The following is a 13,143-nucleotide window of genomic DNA, read 5'->3' as shown; positions in this document are numbered from 1 at the left end:
AGCACGAGGAGAGCGGAGACACAAGATAAAAGAGCACGAGGAGAGCGGAGACGCAGGATAAAAGAGCGTGAGGAGAGCGGAGACACAGGATAAAAGAGCATGAGAAGAGCGGAGACACAGGATAAAAGATTGTGAGGAGAGCGGAGACACAGGATAAAAGAGCGAGAGGAGAGCGGAGACACAGGATGAAAGAGCGTGAGGAGAGCGGTGACAAAGAATAAATGAGTGTGTGGAGAGCGGAGACACAGAATAAAAGAGTGTGTGGAGAGCGGAGACACAAGATAAAAGAGTGCGAGGAGAGCAGAGACAAATGATAAAAGAGCACGAGGAGAGCAGAGACACAAGGTAAATGAGCGCGAGGAGAGTGGAGACACAGGATAAAAGCGCGTGAGAAGAGCGGAAACACAGGAGAAAAGAGCATGAGGAGAGCGGAGACACAGGATAAAAGAGCGCGAGGAGAGCGGAGACACAAGATAAAAGAGCGAGAGGAAAGCGGTGGAGACACAGGATAATAGAATGCGAGGAGAGCGGAGAAACAGGATAAGAGAGCATAAGGAGAGCGGAGATGCAGGATAAAAGAGCGCAAGGAGAGTGGAGACAAAGGATAAAAGAGTGTGAGGAGAGTGGAGACACAGGATAAAAGAGCGAGAGGAGAGCGGTGGAGACACAGGATAAAAGAGCGTGAGGAGAGCGGAGACACAGGATAAAAGAGTGAGAGGAGAGCGGAGACACAGGATAAAAGTGCACGAGGAGTGCAAGACAAAGGATAAAAGAGTGCGAGGAGAGCAGCGGAGACACAGGATAAAAGAGCGCGAGGAGAGTGGAGACACAGGATAAAAAAGCACGAGGAGAGCAGAGACACAGGATGAAAGAGCGAGAGGAGAGCAGAGACATAGGATAAAAGAGGAAGAGGAGAGCGGTGGAGACAAAGGAAAAAAGAGCGCGAGGAGAGCGGAGAATCAAGATAAAAGAGTGTGAGGAGAGCGGAGACACAGGATAAAAGAGTGAGGAGAGCGGAGACACAGGATAAAAGAGTGAGAGGAGAGTGGAGACACAGGATAAAAGAGCGCGAGGAGCGCAAGACACAGGATAAAAGAGCGCGAGGAGAGCAGCGGAGACACAGGATAAGAGAGCTCGAGGAGAGCGGAGACACAGGATAAAAGAGCGCGAGGAGAGCAGTGGAGACACAGGATAAAAGAGCGCGAGGAGAGTGGAGACACAGGATAAAAGAGCATGAGGAGAGCAGAGACACAGGATGAAAAAGCGAGAGAAGAACGGAGATACAGGATAAAAGAGCCCGAGGACAGCAGTGGAGACACAGGATAAAAGAGCATTAGGAGAGCGGAGACACAGGATAAGAGAGCGCGAGGAGATTGCAGACACAGGATAAAAGAGCATGAGGAGAGTGGAGACACAAGATAAAAGAGCATGTGGAGAGTGGAGACACAGGATAAAAGAGCGCGAGGAGAATGGAGACACAGGATAAAAGAGCACGAGGATAGCAGAGACAGAGGAGAAAATAGCACGAGGAGTGCGGAGACACAGGATAAAAGAGTGTGAGGAGAGTGGAGACAAAGGACAAAAGAACAAGAGCAGAGTGGAGACACAGGATAAAAGAGTGAGAGGAGAGCGGTGGAGAGACAGATAAAAGAGCGCGAAGAGAGAAGTGGAGACACAGGTTAAAAGAGCGCGAGGAGAGCGGAATCACAGGATAAAAGAGTGTGTGGAGTGCGGAGACACAGGATAAAAGAGCGAGAGGAGAGCGGAGACACAGGAGGAAAGAGCGTGAGGAGAGCGGAGACACAGGATAGAAGAGTGTGTGGAGAGCAGAGACACAGGATAAAAGAGAGTTGGAGAGCGGAGACACAGGATAAAAGAATGCGAGGAGAGCGGAGACACAGGGTAAAAGAGCACGAGGAGAGCGGAGACACAAGATAAAAGAGCACGAGGAGAGCGGAGACGCAGGATAAAAGAGCGTGAGGAGAGCGGAGACACAGGATAAAAGAGCATGAGAAGAGCGGAGACACAGGATAAAAGATTGTGAGGAGAGCGGAGACACAGGATAAAAGAGCGAGAGGAGAGCGGAGACACAGGATGAAAGAGCGTGAGGAGAGCGGTGACAAAGAATAAATGAGTGTGTGGAGAGCGGAGACACAGAATAAAAGAGTGTGTGGAGAGCGGAGACACAAGATAAAAGAGTGCGAGGAGAGCAGAGACAAATGATAAAAGAGCACGAGGAGAGCAGAGACACAAGGTAAATGAGCGCGAGGAGAGTGGAGACACAGGATAAAAGCGCGTGAGAAGAGCGGAAACACAGGAGAAAAGAGCATGAGGAGAGCGGAGACACAGGATAAAAGAGCGCGAGGAGAGCGGAGACACAAGATAAAAGAGCGAGAGGAAAGCGGTGGAGACACAGGATAATAGAATGCGAGGAGAGCGGAGAAACAGGATAAGAGAGCATAAGGAGAGCGGAGACGCAGGATAAAAGAGCAAGGAGAGCGGAGACAAGAATAAAAGAGCGTGAGGAGAGTGGAGAGACAGGATAAAAGAGCGTGAGGAGAGCGGCAGAGACACAGGATAAAAGAGCATGAGGAGAGCGGAGACACAGGATAAAAGAGCGCGAGGAGAGAAGTGGAGACACAAGATAAAAGAGTGCGAGGAGAGTGGAGACACAGGATAAAAGAGCATGAGGAGAGCGGAGACACAGGATCAAAGAGCGCGAGGAGAGCGTAGACACAAGATAAAAGAGCGAGAGGAGAGCGGAGGAGACACAGGATAAAAGAACGCGATGAGAGCGGAGACACAGGATAAGAGAGCATGAGGAAAGCGGAGACGCAGGATAAAAGAGCGCGAGGAGAGTGGAGACACAGGATAAAAGAGCGTGAGGAGAGCGGAGACACAGGATAAAAGAGCGTGAGGAGAGAGGAGACACAGGATAAAAGAGCGTGAGGAGAGCGGAGACACAGGATAAAAGAGTGCGAGGAGAGCGGAGACACAGGACAAAAGAACAAGAGGAGAGTGGAGACACAGGATAAAAGAGCATGAGGAGAGCCAAGACACAGGATAAAAGAGCGAGAGGAGAGCGGAGACATAGTATAAAAGAGTGAGAGGAGAGCGGTGGTGACACAGGATAAAAGAGCACGAGGAGAGCGGAGACACAGGATAAAAGAGTGTGAGGAGAGCGGAGACACAGGTTAAAAGAGTGAGAGGAGAGCAGAGACACTGGATAAAAGAGCGCGAGGAGAGCAGCAGAGACACAGGATAAGAGAGATCGAGGAGAGCGGAGACACAGGATAAAAGAGCGCGAGGAGAGCAGTGGAGACACAGGATAAAAGAGCACGAGGAGAGTGGAGACACAGGATGAAAGAGCGTGAGGAGAGCGGAGACAAAGAATAAATGAGTGTGTGGAGAGCGGAGACACAGGATAAAAGATTGTGTGGAGAGCGGAGACAGAGGATAAAAGAGTGCGAGGAGAGCGGAGACACAGGATAAAAAAGCACGAGGAGAGCGGAGACTTAAGGTAAATGAGCGCGAGGAGAGTGGAGACACAGGATAAAAGAGCATGAGGAGAGCGGAGACACAGGATAAGAGAGCATGAGGAGAGCGGAGACGCAGGATAACAGAGCGCAAGGAGAGTGGAGACAAAGGATAAAAGAGTGTGAGGAGAGTGGAGACACAGGATAAAAGAGCGAGACGAGACCGCAGACATAAGATAAAAGAGCGAGAGGAGAGCGGTGGAGACACAAGATAAAAGAGCATGAGGAGAGCAGAGGCACAGGATAAAAGAGCGCGAGGAGAGCAGTGGAGACACAAGATAAAAGAGCGCGAGGAGAGTGGAGACACAGGATAAAAGAGCGTGAGGAGAGCGGAGACACAGGATAAAAGAGCATGAGGAGAGCGGAGACACAGGAGAAAAGAGCATGAGGAGTGCGGAGACACAGGATAAAAGAGTGTGAGGAGAGTGGAGACACAGGATAAAAGAGCGAGAGTAGAGCGGAGACATAGGATAAAAGAGGAAGAGGAGAGCGGTGGAGACACAGGAAAAAAGAGCACGAGGAGAGCAGAGAATCAAGATAAAAGAGTGTGAGGAAAGCGGAGACACAGGATAAAAGAGTCAGAGGAGAGCGGAGACACAGGATAAAAGAGCGCGAGGAGAGCAGTGGAGACACAGGATATAAGAGCGCGAGGAGAGTGGAGACGCAGGCTGAAAGAGCACGAGGAGAGCAGAGACACAGGATGAAAGAGCGAGAGAAGAACGGAGATACAGGATAAAAGAGCCCGAGGACAGCAGTGGAGACACAGTATAAAAGAGCATTAGGAGAGTGGAGACACAGGATAAGAGAGCGCGAGGAGATTGCAGACACAGGATAAAAGTGCATGAGGAGAGTGGAGGCACAGGATAAAAGAGCATGTGGAGAGTGGAGACACAGGATAAAAGAGCGCGAGGAGAACGGAGACACAGGATAAAAGAGCATGAGGATAGCGGAGACAGAGGAGAAAATAGCACGAGGAGTGCGGAGACACAGGATAAAAGAGTGTGAGGAGAGTGGAGACAAAGGACAAAAGAACGAGAGCATAGCAGAGACATAGGATAAAAGAGCTTGAGGAGAGCGGTGGAGAGACAGATAAAAGAACGCGAAGAGAGAAGTGGAGACACAGGTTAAAAGAACGCGAGGAGAGCGGGATCACAGGATAAAAGAGCGTGAGGAGAGCGGAGACACAGGATAAAAGTGCATGTGGAGAGCAGAGACACAGTATAAAAGAGTGTGTGGAGTGCGGAGACACAGGATAAAAGAGCGTGAGGAGAGCGGAGATACAGGATAGAAGAGTGTGTGGGGAGCAGAGACACAGGATAAAAGAGTGTGTGTGGAGCGGAGACACAGGATAAAAGAATGCGAGGAGAGCGGAGACACAGGGTAAAAGAGCACGAGGAGAGCGGAGACACAAGATAAAAGAGCACGAGGAGAGCGGAGACGCAGGATAAAAGAGCATGAGGAGAGCGGAGACACAGGATAAAAGAGCGCGAGGAGAGCGGAGACACAAGATAAAAGAGCGAGAGGAAAGCGGTGGAGACACAGGATAATAGAATGCGAGGAGAGCGGAGAAACAGGATAAGAGAGCATAAGGAGAGCGGAGATGCAGGATAAAAGAGCGCAAGGAGAGTGGAGACAAAGGATAAAAGAGTGTGAGGAGAGTGGAGACACAGGATAAAAGAGCGAGAGGAGAGCGGTGGAGACACAGGATAAATGAGCATGAGGAGAGCGGAGACACAGGATAAAAGAGCGCGAGGAGAGAAGTGGAGACACAAGACAAAAGAGCGCGAGGAGAGTGGAGACACAGGATAAAAGAGCATGAGGAGAGCGGAGACACAGGATCAAAGAGCGCGAGGAGAGCGTAGACACACGATAAAAGAGCGAGAGGAGAGCGGAGGAGACACAGGATAAAAGAACGCGATGAGAGCGGAGACACAGGATAAGAGAGCATGAGGAAAGCGGAGACGCAGGATAAAAGAGCGCGAGGAGAGTGGAGACACAGGATAAAAGAGCGTGAGGAGAGCGGAGACACAGGATAAAAGAGCGGGAGGAGAGAGGAGACACAGGATAAAAGAGTGAGAGGAGAGCAGAGACACTGGATAAAAGAGCGCGAGGAGAGCAGCAGAGACACAGGATAAGAGAGATCGAGGAGAGCGGAGACACAGGATAAAAGAGCGCGAGGAGAGCAGTGGAGACACAGGATAAAAGAGCACGAGGAGAGTGGAGACACAGGATGAAAGAGCGTGAGGAGAGCGGAGACAAAGAATAAATGAGTGTGTGGAGAGCGGAGACACAGGATAAAAGATTGTGTGGAGAGCGGAGACAGAGGATAAAAGAGTGCGAGGAGAGCGGAGACACAGGATAAAAAAGCACGAGGAGAGCGGAGACTTAAGGTAAATGAGCGCGAGGAGAGTGGAGACACAGGATAAAAGAGCATGAGGAGAGCGGAGACACAGGATAAGAGAGCATGAGGAGAGCGGAGACGCAGGATAACAGAGCGCAAGGAGAGTGGAGACAAAGGATAAAAGAGTGTGAGGAGAGTGGAGACACAGGATAAAAGAGCGAGACGAGACCGCAGACATAAGATAAAAGAGCGAGAGGAGAGCGGTGGAGACACAAGATAAAAGAGCATGAGGAGAGCAGAGGCACAGGATAAAAGAGCGCGAGGAGAGCAGTGGAGACACAAGATAAAAGAGCGCGAGGAGAGTGGAGACACAGGATAAAAGAGCGTGAGGAGAGCGGAGACACAGGATAAAAGAGCATGAGGAGAGCGGAGACACAGGAGAAAAGAGCATGAGGAGTGCGGAGACACAGGATAAAAGAGTGTGAGGAGAGTGGAGACACAGGATAAAAGAGCGAGAGTAGAGCAGAGACATAGGATAAAAGAGGAAGAGGAGAGCGGTGGAGACACAGGAAAAAAGAGCACGAGGAGAGCAGAGAATCAAGATAAAAGAGTGTGAGGAAAGCGGAGACACAGGATAAAAGATTCAGAGGAGAGCGGAGACACAGGATAAAAGAGCGCGAGGAGAGCAGTGGAGACACAGGATATAAGAGCGCGAGGAGAGTGGAGACGCAGGCTGAAAGAGCACGAGGAGAGCAGAGACACAGGATGAAAGAGCGAGAGAAGAACGGAGATACAGGATAAAAGAGCCCGAGGACAGCAGTGGAGACACAGGATAAAAGAGCATTAGGAGAGTGGAGACACAGGATAAGAGAGCGCGAGGAGATTGCAGACACAGGATAAAAGTGCATGAGGAGAGTGGAGACACAGGATAAAAGAGCATGTGGAGAGTGGAGACACAGGATAAAAGAGCGCGAGGAGAACGGAGACACAGGATAAAAGAGCATGAGGATAGCGGAGACAGAGGAGAAAATAGCACGAGGAGTGCGGAGACACAGGATAAAAGAGTGTGAGGAGAGTGGAGACAAAGGACAAAAGAACGAGAGCATAGCAGAGACATAGGATAAAAGAGCTTGAGGAGAGCGGTGGAGAGACAGATAAAAGAACGCGAAGAGAGAAGTGGAGACACAGGTTAAAAGAACGCGAGGAGAGCGGAATCACAGGATAAAAGAGCGTGAGGAGAGCGGAGACACAGGATAAAAGTGCATGTGGAGAGCAGAGACACAGTATAAAAGAGTGTGTGGAGTGCGGAGACACAGGATAAAAGAGCGAGAGGGGAGCGGAGACCCAGGAGGAAAGAGCGTGAGGAGAGCGGAGACACAGGATAGAAGAGTGTGTGGAGAGCAGAGACACAGGATAAAAGAGTGTGTGTGGAGCGGAGACACAGGATAAAAGAATGCGAGGAGAGCGGAGACACAGGGTAAAAGAGCACGAGGAGAGCGGAGACACAAGATAAAAGAGCACGATGAGAGCGGAGACGCAGGATAAAAGAGCATGAGGAGAGCGGAGACACAGGATAAAAGAGCGCGAGGAGAGCGGAGACACAAGATAAAAGAGCGAGAGGAAAGCGGTGGAGACACAGGATAATAGAATGCGAGGAGAGCGGAGAAACAGGATAAGAGAGCATAAGGAGAGCGGAGATGCAGGATAAAAGAGCGCAAGGAGAGTGGAGACAAAGGATAAAAGAGTGTGAGGAGAGTGGAGACACAGGATAAAAGAGCGAGAGGAGAGCGGTGGAGACACAGGATAAATGAGCATGAGGAGAGCGGAGACACAGGATAAAAGAGCGCGAGGAGAGAAGTGGAGACACAAGATAAAAGAGCGCGAGGAGAGTGGAGACACAGGATAAAAGAGCATGAGGAGAGTGGAGACACAGGATCAAAGAGCGCGAGGAGAGCGTAGACACAAGATAAAAGAGCGAGAGGAGAGCGGAGGAGACACAGGATAAAAGAACGCGATGAGAGCGGAGACACAGGATAAGAGAGCATGAGGAAAGCGGAGACGCAGGATAAAAGAGCGCGAGGAGAGTGGAGACACAGGATAAAAGAGCGTGAGGAGAGCGGAGACACAGGATAAAAGAGCGTGAGGAGAGAGGAGACACAGGATAAAAGAGCGTGAGGAGAGCGGAGACACAGGATAAAAGAACAAGAGGAGAGTGGAGACACAGGATAAAAGAGCATGAGGAGAGCCAAGACACAGGATAAAAGAGCGAGAGGAGAGCGGAGACATAGTATAAAAGAGTGAGAGGAGAGCGGTGGTGACACAGGATAAAAGAGCACGAGGAGAGCGGAGACACAGGATAAAAGAGTGTGAGGAGAGCGGAGACACAGGATAAAAGAGTGAGAGGAGAGCAGAGACACTGGATAAAAGAGCGCGAGGAGAGCAGCAGAGACACAGGATAAGAGAGATCGAGGAGAGCGGAGACACAGGATAAAAGAGCGCGAGGAGAGCAGTGGAGACACAGGATAAAAGAGCACGAGGAGAGTGGAGACACAGGATGAAAGAGCGTGAGGAGAGCGGAGACAAAGAATAAATGAGTGTGTGGAGAGCGGAGACACAGGATAAAAGATTGTGTGGAGAGCGGAGACAGAGGGTAAAAGAGTGCGAGGAGAGCGGAGACACAGGATAAAAAAGCACGAGGAGAGCGGAGACTTAAGGTAAATGAGCGCGAGGAGAGTGGAGACACAGGATAAAAGAGCATGAGGAGAGCGGAGACACAGGATAAGAGAGCATGAGGAGAGCGGAGACGCAGGATAACAGAGCGCAAGGAGAGTGGAGACAAAGGATAAAAGAGTGTGAGGAGAGTGGAGACACAGGATAAAAGAGCGAGACGAGACCGCAGACATAAGATAAAAGAGCGAGAGGAGAGCGGTGGAGACACAAGATAAAAGAGCATGAGGAGAGCAGAGGCACAGGATAAAAGAGCGCGAGGAGAGCAGTGGAGACACAAGATAAAAGAGCGCGAGGAGAGTGGAGACACAGGATAAAAGAGCGTGAGGAGAGCGGAGACACAGGATAAAAGAGCATGAGGAGAGCGGAGACACAGGAGAAAAGAGCATGAGGAGTGCGGAGACACAGGATAAAAGAGTGTGAGGAGAGTGGAGACACAGGATAAAAGAGCGAGAGTAGAGCGGAGACATAGGATAAAAGAGGAAGAGGAGAGCGGTGGAGACACAGGAAAAAAGAGCACGAGGAGAGCAGAGAATCAAGATAAAAGAGTGTGAGGAAAGCGGAGACACAGGATAAAAGAGTCAGAGGAGAGCGGAGACACAGGATAAAAGAGCGCGAGGAGAGCAGTGGAGACACAGGATATAAGAGCGCGAGGAGAGTGGAGACGCAGGCTGAAAGAGCACGAGGAGAGCAGAGACACAGGATGAAAGAGCGAGAGAAGAACGGAGATACAGGATAAAAGAGCCCGAGGACAGCAGTGGAGACACAGGATAAAAGAGCATTAGGAGAGTGGAGACACAGGATAAGAGAGCGCGAGGAGATTGCAGACACAGGATAAAAGTGCATGAGGAGAGTGGAGGCACAGGATAAAAGAGCATGTGGAGAGTGGAGACACAGGATAAAAGAGCGCGAGGAGAACGGAGACACAGGATAAAAGAGCATGAGGATAGCGGAGACAGAGGAGAAAATAGCACGAGGAGTGCGGAGACACAGGATAAAAGAGTGTGAGGAGAGTGGAGACAAAGGACAAAAGAACGAGAGCATAGCAGAGACATAGGATAAAAGAGCTTGAGGAGAGCGGTGGAGAGACAGATAAAAGAACGCGAAGAGAGAAGTGGAGACACAGGTTAAAAGAACGCGAGGAGAGCGGGATCACAGGATAAAAGAGCGTGAGGAGAGCGGAGACACAGGATAAAAGTGCATGTGGAGAGCAGAGACACAGTATAAAAGAGTGTGTGGAGTGCGGAGACACAGGATAAAAGAGCGAGAGGAGAGCGGAGACACAGGAGGAAAGAGCGTGAGGAGAGCGGAGACACAGGATAGAAGAGTGTGTGGAGAGCAGAGACACAGGATAAAAGAGTGTGTGTGGAGCGGAGACACAGGATAAAAGAATGCGAGGAGAGCGGAGACACAGGGTAAAAGAGCACGAGGAGAGCGGAGACACAAGATAAAAGAGCACGAGGAGAGCGGAGACGCAGGATAAAAGAGCATGAGGAGAGCGGAGACACAGGATAGAAGAGCTCGAGCTGAGCGGAGACACAAGATAAAAGAGCGAGAGGAAAGCGGTGGAGACACAGGATAATAGAACGCGAGGAGAGCGGAGACACAGGATAAGAGAGCATGAGGAGAGCGGAGACGCAGGATAAAAGAGCGCAAGGAGAGTGGAGACAAAGGATAAAAGAGTTTGAGGAGAGTGGAGACACAGGATAAAAGAGCGAGAGGAGAGCGGTGGGGACATAAGATAAAAGAGCATGAGGAGAGCGGAGACACAGGATAAAAGAGCGAGAGGAGAGAAGTGGAGACACAAGATAAAAGAGCACGAGGAGAGTGGAGACACAGGATAAAAGAGCGTGAGGAGAGCGGAGACACAGGATAAAAGAGCGCGAGGAGAGCGGAGACACAAGATAAAAGAGCGAGAGGAGAGCGGTGGAGACACAGGACAAAAGTACACGAGGAGAGCGGAGACACAGGATAAGAGAGCATGAGGAGAGCGGAGACGCAGGAGAAAAGAGCGCAAGGAGAGTGGAGACACAGGATAAAAGAGCACGAGGAGAGCCCAGACACAGGATAAAAGAGTGCGAGGAGAGCAGTGGAGACACAAGATAAAAGAGCGTGAGGAGAGTGGAGACACAGGATAAAAGAGTGAGAGGAGAGCGGAGACACAGGATAAAAGAGTGTGAGGAGAGCGGAGACACAGGATAAAAGAGTGTGAGGAGAGCGGAGACACAGGATAAAAGAGCGAGAGGAGAGCGGAGACACAGGATAAAAGTGCGCGAGGAGCGCAAGACACAGGATAAAAGAGTGCGAGGAGAGCAGCGGAGACACAGGATAAGAGAGCTCGAGGAGAGCGGAGACACAGGATAAAAGAGCGCGAGGAGAGCAGTGGAGACACAGGATTAAAAAGCACGAGGAGAGCAGAGACACAGGATGAAAGAGCAAGAGGAGAGCAGAGATACAGGATAAAAGAGCCCGAGGAGCGCAGTGGAGACACAGGATAAAAGAGCATTAGGAGAGCGGAGACACAGGATAAGAGAGCGTGAGGAGAGTGCAGACACAGGATAAAAGAGCATGTGGAGAGCGGAGACAAAGGATAAAAGAGCGCGAGGAGAATGGAGATGCAGGATAAAAGAGCGTGAGGAGGGCGGTGGAGACACAGGACGAAAGAGCGCGAGGAGAGCGGAGACACAGGACAAAAGAACGAGAGGAGAGCGGAGACACATGATGAAAGAGTGAGAGGAGAGCGGTGGAGCGACAGATAAAAGAGTGCGAGGAGAGCAGCTGAGACACAGGATAAGAGAGCTGGAGGAGAGCGGATACACAGGATGAAAGAGCGTGAGGAGAGCGGACACACAGGATAAAAGAGCATGAGGAGAGCGGAGACACAGGATAAAAGAGTGTGAGGAGAGCGGAGACACAGGATAAAAGAGCTAGAGGAGAGCGAAGACATAGGATAAAAGAGTGAGAGGAGAGCGGAGACACAGGATAAAAGAGCGCGAGGAGCGCAAGACACAGGATAAAAGAACGCGATCAGAGCAGTGGAGACACAGGATAAGAGAGCTCAAGGAGAGCGGAGACACAGGATAAAAGAGCGCGAGTAGAAAAGAGACACCGGATAAAAGAGTGAGAGGAGAGCAGTGGAGACACAGGATAAAAGAGCGTGTGGAGAGCGGAAACAAAGGATAAAGGAGTGTGTGGAGAGCGGAGACACAGGATAAAAGAGCAAGAGGAGAGCGGTGATACCGGATAAAAGAGCACGAGGAGAGAGGAGACACAAGATAAAAGAACGTGAGGAGAGCAGAGACATAGGATAAAAGAGCATAAGGAGAGCAGAGACACAGGAGAAAAGAGCACGAGGAGAGCGGAGACAAAGGACAAAAGAGCGAGAGGAGAGTGGAGACACAGGATAAAAGAGCGAGAGGAGAGCGGTGGAGATGCAGGATAAAAGAGCACGAGGAGAGCAGCTGAGAAACTGGATAAGAGAGCTCGAGGAGAGCAGAGACACAGGATAAAAGAGTATGAGGAGTGCGGAGACACAGGATAAAAGAGCAAGAGGAGAGCAGTGGAGACAGAGGATAAAAGAGTGCGAGGAAAGCAGAGACACAGGATAAAAGAGCGTGTGGAGAGCGGAGATACAGGATAAAAGAGTGAGAGGAGAGCGGAGACACAGGATAAAAGAGCAAGAGGAGAGCAGTGGAGACAGAGGATAAAAGAGTGCGAGGAGAGTGGAGACACAGGATTAAAGAGCGCGAGGAGAGCAGAGACAAAGGATAAAAGAGCGAGAGCAGAGCAGTGGAGACACAGGATAAAAGAGCGCGAGGAGAGTGGAGACACAGGATAAAAGAACACGAGGAGAGCGGAGACACAGGATAAAAGAGTGTGAGGAGAGAGGAGACACAGGATAAAAGAGCGAGAGGAGAGCGGAGACACAGGATTAAAGTGCGCAAGGAGAGCAGTGGAGACACAGGATAAAAGAGTGAGAGGAGAGCGGAGACACAGGATAAAAGACTGTGAGGAGAGCAGAGACACAGGATAAGAGAGCATGAGGAGAGCGGAGACGCAGGATAAAAGAGCTCAAGGAGAGTGGAGACAAAGGATAAAAGAGTGTGAGGAGAGTGGAGACACAGGATAAAAGAGCGAGACGAGAGCGCAGACACAAGATAAAAGAGCGCGAGGAGAGCGGAGACACAAGATAAAAGAGCGAGAGGAGAGCGGTGGAGACACAGGATAAAAGAGCGTGAGGAGAGCGGAGACACAGGATAAAAGAGTGAGAGGTGAGCGGAGACACAGGATAAAAGTGCACAAGGAGTGCAAGACAAAGGATAAAAGAGTGCGAGGAGAGCAGCGGAGACACAGGATAAGAGAGCTCAAGGAGAGCGGAGACACAGGATAAAAGAGCGCGAGGAGAGCAGTGGAGACACAGGATAAAAGAGCGCGAGGAGAGTGGAGACACAGGATAAAAAAGCACGAGGAGAGCAGTGGAGACACAGGATGAAATAGCGAGAGGAGAGCAGAGATACAGGATAAAAGAGCCCGAGGAGA

Source organism: Carcharodon carcharias, chromosome 8, assembly GCF_017639515.1.
Source record: "Carcharodon carcharias isolate sCarCar2 chromosome 8, sCarCar2.pri, whole genome shotgun sequence".
Classification (NCBI taxonomy): domain Eukaryota; kingdom Metazoa; phylum Chordata; class Chondrichthyes; order Lamniformes; family Lamnidae; genus Carcharodon; species Carcharodon carcharias.
Note: the sequence above shows the minus strand (reverse complement) of the source record.